The sequence below is a fragment of the Saccopteryx bilineata genome, chromosome 4, assembly GCF_036850765.1.
Source record: "Saccopteryx bilineata isolate mSacBil1 chromosome 4, mSacBil1_pri_phased_curated, whole genome shotgun sequence".
In the NCBI taxonomy this organism is placed as follows: Eukaryota; Metazoa; Chordata; class Mammalia; order Chiroptera; family Emballonuridae; genus Saccopteryx; species Saccopteryx bilineata.
In genome coordinates, this window is record NC_089493.1 from 67,285,077 (window position 1) to 67,291,076 (window position 6,000).

General features: G+C 39.6%; 1 protein-coding gene across 8 annotated transcripts in view; it reads right to left on the minus strand.

Moving 5' to 3' along the window:
- The window catches only part of LOC136335945 (uncharacterized), a 166,523-nt gene extending 160,811 nt beyond the window's left edge, over nucleotides 1–5,712 (minus strand). For 3 of the 8 annotated variants that reach the window (XR_010731340.1, XR_010731338.1, XR_010731339.1), the window contains exon 1: nucleotides 5,636–5,712. The gene's annotated coding sequence lies outside the window, so the exon portion shown is untranslated. The remainder of the gene's footprint in view (nucleotides 1–5,635) is intronic. The other 5 variants (XM_066277200.1, XM_066277201.1, XM_066277198.1 and 2 more) reach the window with 3 other exon arrangements.
- Nucleotides 5,713–6,000: the final 288 nt, after the last annotated feature.

A 6,000-nucleotide genomic window follows, 5' to 3' on the forward strand; every position in this document is an offset into this window, starting at 1 on the left:
CTGTTCGTGTGGCCAGATATTTGGTAAATTATCTAAATGCTAAGCTACAATATCACCCAAAGTTTTTTCTACATTTTCTCCAGGGTCAGCCATTTGAGTCTTCTGGACAAAGCCACATTCTGAGAACTAAGTGGGAGGTTAATGGCACAGCGTTTGACACAAAATGAGTATTTGGTCTCCATTACAAGAGGTTAGGAGCCCTGTGTCCTCAAAAGTGAGAATAAGTTGGAGTCACAGAGAGGACAAGGAATACACCATCCCCTGCCTGCTATAGTAGCAAGAACTCAGAAGTGAGGCTGTCCCTGCTCTATGCAGAAACCCAGCTACACTGCAGCCTGCTGGCCCAGGTGCAGCTGAAGGAAAAAGCCACCCACTGCTCCATTAGAGCCCCCACACAGCCAGGAGGGCAGCAGTGGCCGCCCCCACACAGCCAGGCTGGCCTGACCCAATTACCCTTCAAACAGAAAGCACTTCTCTGAATTTCAGAGAGACCTACTGCAGCCACCCCTGTGGCAGCCTTAGGTTAAGTCCACGAAAGCAAGGGTTAACACACAGAGCTGTGCAGAGAAAGCACCACCTGTATTATGTTAAACCCCCTTTATATGAAAGGAAAAATCCAACTGTTGTGCAGAAAATCCCTACCCTTTCCGATCGATGTTTCCTACCACTAGGGCATCTAGTAATTTCTGATGCAGTCTCCTGTAGCCTTTACTTCAATGACAGGACACAGCAGGCAGGGACAGACAAGGGCCAGACTCCGCATGGCAAACCATCAGCCCCACCAAGAGCTGTGAATGTTGCAGGGGGTGATGCACAAAGCAGAGGGGATGTCACCATAGGTCACACTGGGACTGTTTTAAGCCTTGCCGGGGTCCTCAATCATTGACTCGGAGTTCAAAGGGCTGTTAGGCTGTTGGTCACTGATTTCATCTCAAGGTGATAGTCACCTCTGGCCTTTCAGCAGACAGCAAGCCTTCTGTCCATCCATCTTGGAGCAGCTTGACACTGGATTCTCTACCCATTTTACAGCCAGTGAACATTTCCTATTGATTTATTGATCCATGTCTGCCTGCGGAGGGAGCTCGGAACAGACTGTGCACTCACAGCCTCCCGCATGGATGTTTTTTCCTCCTTTCTTTTCTTCTCTTTATCAAGGCGTGTTATCAGTTCAGAATTCAGCAGGAATTAGAGCATGCAGGAGCCCAATTTACCAGTCGCGATGTGCCTAGCTCTCGTTGGTCGGTCGAATCTGCTTGGGTTTTCTTTCCTTTCCTTTTCTCTTTTTTCTTCAATCTGTCCCAAATCCTCTGAAATACACCTTCCTCACTCATTCTTGTTTTGTTAGTCCCTCCTTTCTCTTACCTTTATTTGAGATAGTTCTTAAATCCAGCACAGAACAAGCAGAGAAAAGGGGGTTAGGGGAACTAACACACTCTTTTCCTTTTGGCCTTTTTGCTGTCTCATCCTATTACAGGTGAGCACTTTAGTTCCAAAAACAAAAGACTTCCTTCTCACCCTTGGCTTTTGAATAAGCAATATTTAATTGCTGTTAATTATTTATAATTCAACTCTGAGTCATTCTGATTGTACTGTTTTCTCTTCTAGAAAAACAATTTTTTCAGCATACTCATCCTTCCTAGAGTTTCCTGAATGAGCATTCAGAAGCCAGAAAATCTATATGATCCTTAAGCTTTTTAATCAGCAGAGCAAGGTTAAGAAAGTGCCCATGAAGCAAATCCCTTTCTTCAAGGAAGAGACAGAAAGTGCAAATACACATCTACCAGGAATAGGTGCAACAATAGAAATCATTGGAAACACAGTGAGTGTGTCTTATAAGCAGACGACAACGCTATGCTTAACAGTAATTACTTCCAAGCCATCTCAGACCAGATCTACAAATCACACCTCCGGATCCCATATTCTTCACAGCCTTTGGAGTTTTCAGTAAAAGGAATCATTTATCTCCTGATAGCAATTAGATGAAAAGAGTACTATGGTTTCTTATGAGTAAAATATTGCATTGATCTGGACACCAGACACCCAGGTCACATTTTATTCACAAATACATTTTCTAAAACAGAATAATTTGTTTTGCTTGAAAAAGAAATGTTCTTACGAAAGCAAAATTTCCCAAGTATTTTTTGAAAATTTGAGGGTAAGTCTGTTTCAAATGCCTGTTATCCAGTCTCACTGTTTTAAAATTTTTTGAAAGTGTGTGGAGTGGGTTCCCAAGAACCCAATTTTAATCTTGTTCCCTCAAGAAACCTTTTCTTCCCACTTGGAAATATCAGTTGTTCAAGAGACTTAACTTGACCAATATCAACTAGTTTCCTAAGTTTTCATTTGCTTATTTAAACGTGTTTCAGATTTTTTTAGTGTTTTTTAATTCTTTGTATTTAATTTTTTTAATTAATTAATTTTAATGGGGTGACATTGATAAATCAGGGTACATATGTTCAGAGAAAACATCTCCATGTATTTAATTATTTTTAAATTTAATTGAACTCAGGATTCCAGTGATAAGCAATTAAAAGTAAGGAAAGGCAGTTTTTTAAAAAAAATCAAAAATACAAATTAAAACAGGTTACCATTTTTTTCCTATTAATTAACAAAAATAATAATAATAATAGTAATTCATAAGACCAACAAAATATGGTGAAATGAATATCCTGTATGTAGTGTAAGTTGGTTAAAATATATTTTGAAAACACTGAACAGAATATATTAATAGTCTTTAGGATGAATATATCCTTCTGATCTAATCTATAGGCATAATTTTAAATAAAAAGGAAATTATGTTTAAAGAGGCTCACATCAGTGGTCTATGAAAGTAGCACCAAAAAAAAAGGAGACAATTTTAAAAATATGGAATGATTAAGTTGTGGAATAGTCACTCAATGTAATGAGCCATTATAAAGCATGAGTGGCTGGGAAAGTAAGTAATACTCTAACATTAAGTAGAATAAACAAATATTATCAACAATATCATTATGACTAAATGGAGAGAAACGGATGCAGAGAAAATATACCGGAAAGTTTCTAAAGGCCAGTAATAAAGTCAGGTAGGAATTATAATATTATAATCACTTTTCTCATACCCAACTGTTTTTACAAATTATAAATATAATGTTTCTAGGAAAAAATAAACATAAAATCTTGAAAAATGGTACAATAACTTACATTTGAAATCATGTGGGATGGTTTTCATACATATAATGATGTATTTGGGCTTTGATTTTCTTGAGAGGAGTGACCTAAGGAACAGGGCTAGAAAACTGGGCTATTTGCTTTGGTAAATGGTTTTGAAAGTAGCTGGACTCGTTTCCCATAAGTGGTAGAAAGTTTTTCACAATGGACAGCCAGCAAACCAACAACAAAACAGGAATGACTGTATACCTTGAGACTATGTGGCACAGTAGGGAAAAACAGCTTTATGTCAATTGCTCTGGATTCTAGGCCCATACTACCATTAACCAATTTGGTGGGGGGGGGGGAGGGAATCACTGAACTTCTTTACACTTTAGTAGTTTTTTTCACTCAAACAGATAAAATCACTTTTAATTCATAGAACTAAAAAGTAATGATAGAATTGGCTAAATAGGCAAAATACATGACATCACTAAGTTTCTGTTCTCACTTCTTCTTCTAAAATAATAATGATTTGTATTTTTGTTTGTTTGTTGTTTTTCACCCTTCTTCTGGTGGGACTGGCTACTTTACAAAGTAGCTCTTCAGTTTCATCATCTAGAATGATGCCAGCGTAGATTTCACTAACCCCTGTGGCAGGATGATTGTCCCCGTTTCCACTGCACATATCCAGGCTGAGGGTGATCCCACCTCCTGCTGAGGGAAGTGATGACCAATGGCACAGGCCTCCAGGGGGGTGTGGCAGGAGGCCAGACTGAGCCAGTCCATTGACCTGCCTATATCTGGGAACTAGGATGCAAGAACAAACAGAAGTGAACTATAAGCCCAGATGTCCCAGGAAGAGATCAAAGGTTGAAGTTAGGCGTACCTCTAACAAGATTAAGTCAACAGTGGGACAGACCTGGATTCTCTTATGCTAGGGAGTCACTGTCGTCAGATTCAAACCCCACATGAACACACTGTTCACAAAAATGACCAGAAGTCTAAGTGACCACTCTCCTTGCCCAGAACAAATACCAATTCTTTACTCTGAGCTACTCTTAAGAGTCCAGAGTATAAGACACTTGTAATAAGTACAGAGGCAGGTCTTGAACTGATTTATTTATGAAACTAGCATTCATCAAGCCCCACAGTGTGCTAATCAAAGAGAATGCAAAAACAAATAGGCACCACCCTAGTCTCTGAGGGATTTGCAGTCCACTGGAAATAATAATCAAATGTTACACACTTAGCATCCTATACAAGAGCTGGCACTTCTGATGCAACATTTAACCTCCCAGCAGCCCTGTGAGATCTGGCTATGTAAAAATGAACTGATCCATGATCGGGCATAGGTTGCCAGACTGGAGAAAGCACACAGTTATGAGTAAAAGACCTTACTCTGTTCCTGTTTGGGATAGGGAAATAGCCCAAGAGTGAGGAGAAAATGGGCACAGAATGTAGCAGGCTCACAAAATTGAAAGCGTATGTAATAATTACAGTAGATAAATCATAGCATGCTATTCTCTTATGAAAGAAATATATTTTCATGTTCCCCACTACAGTGTACCCTAATGGTCCCAGATAGGAGTGCTAAAAAGAAGCAAAGATCCTTGGGACCCTCATTTCAGAAGGGAAGGTATCTGCAATTCCTGTGAGCATTTCTTGCTCAGTTCCTCTGGTTGCAGGGTTCCAGCACCATCAGTCCCTGTCCTGGGGTCCAGAGTAGCTGGAGTTCATCAGAGGAAGCTCCAAGGAGGAGCCCTGGAGTTGACCCACCCAGCTGCAAATTTGGGGGCTTATTTTTCTTATTAAGTAGTCCAGAGTTCACATACCAGGAGACTATTTTCACAGAAGGCAGAGAGCCCTCAAACACTTCCATTCTGCTCAAGCCAACCCCTTCTTCTGCTGCCTCAATCTTTCTGCTTTGATTAAAATCTATAGAAAAAAATAAATAGAAAAACAGGAGCCCAAATCCTGCTTAAGGCCATTCAGTTAATCTCCAAACTCTTTGTGACATGGGCCAAGGTATATCTATCAATTTATACACATCCATGAATCCATTCATACATGCAGTTCTAAAGCAAATGAGTGACACACTTGGAAGTCACTTGCCTAGATTGTGTACTAGTCATTCTAAGGTTCACCTGTATTAAGTTTAATTATGGTTTTTACTATGAAGGAAATGCCGTTGGGTACGTACTTCTCTCCTACGTCTCTATTGTGAATATGAACTTGCAGACAAAAACAAACACAAATGTAGACACTAATGTTGTCTTAAGATGATTTCACTAATATGGTATTTCTTATTGATTAAAACCTACTTTTGGCTTATTTGTGGCTTAATGTTGCTTGTTAAAGAAAAGAAAGCAGGCTCCTAATCATTCAACACACTTAGGATGTGATACTTGCAGCTTTCAACATGTACTGATTAGACAAGCTGACCATGATAAAAAATCATTCATTCTTGCCACCTTTTTGCCAGATTAATCTGCACACACACCCTTACCTCTGTCCCCCTTTGTATGGCCACTTGCTGATGTTATTTGCCAGGGAGTGAAGGTGTCTGTGAGCTCTGAAAATTGGATCACAGGGACAGCGTCACACTGGCCCCAGTCATGCTGACGGCAAGACTGATCAATCAATATCCTGTGTGACACTTTCAGAATTCATTGGAAATGATGCCCTTTTCAAATGACACCCACATTTTATCAAGGGCAGCTCCAGTGAGAATAAAAATACCATATACACCATAGTGTTTTTTCTTCAATATATTTGGCTCTAGTAAACTTTGTTGCTTAGGATCAATGAACCTGTATCCCCAACCTCCCTACCCTTATCTCAGAGACTTTGAACAAAGAAGATACAATATTT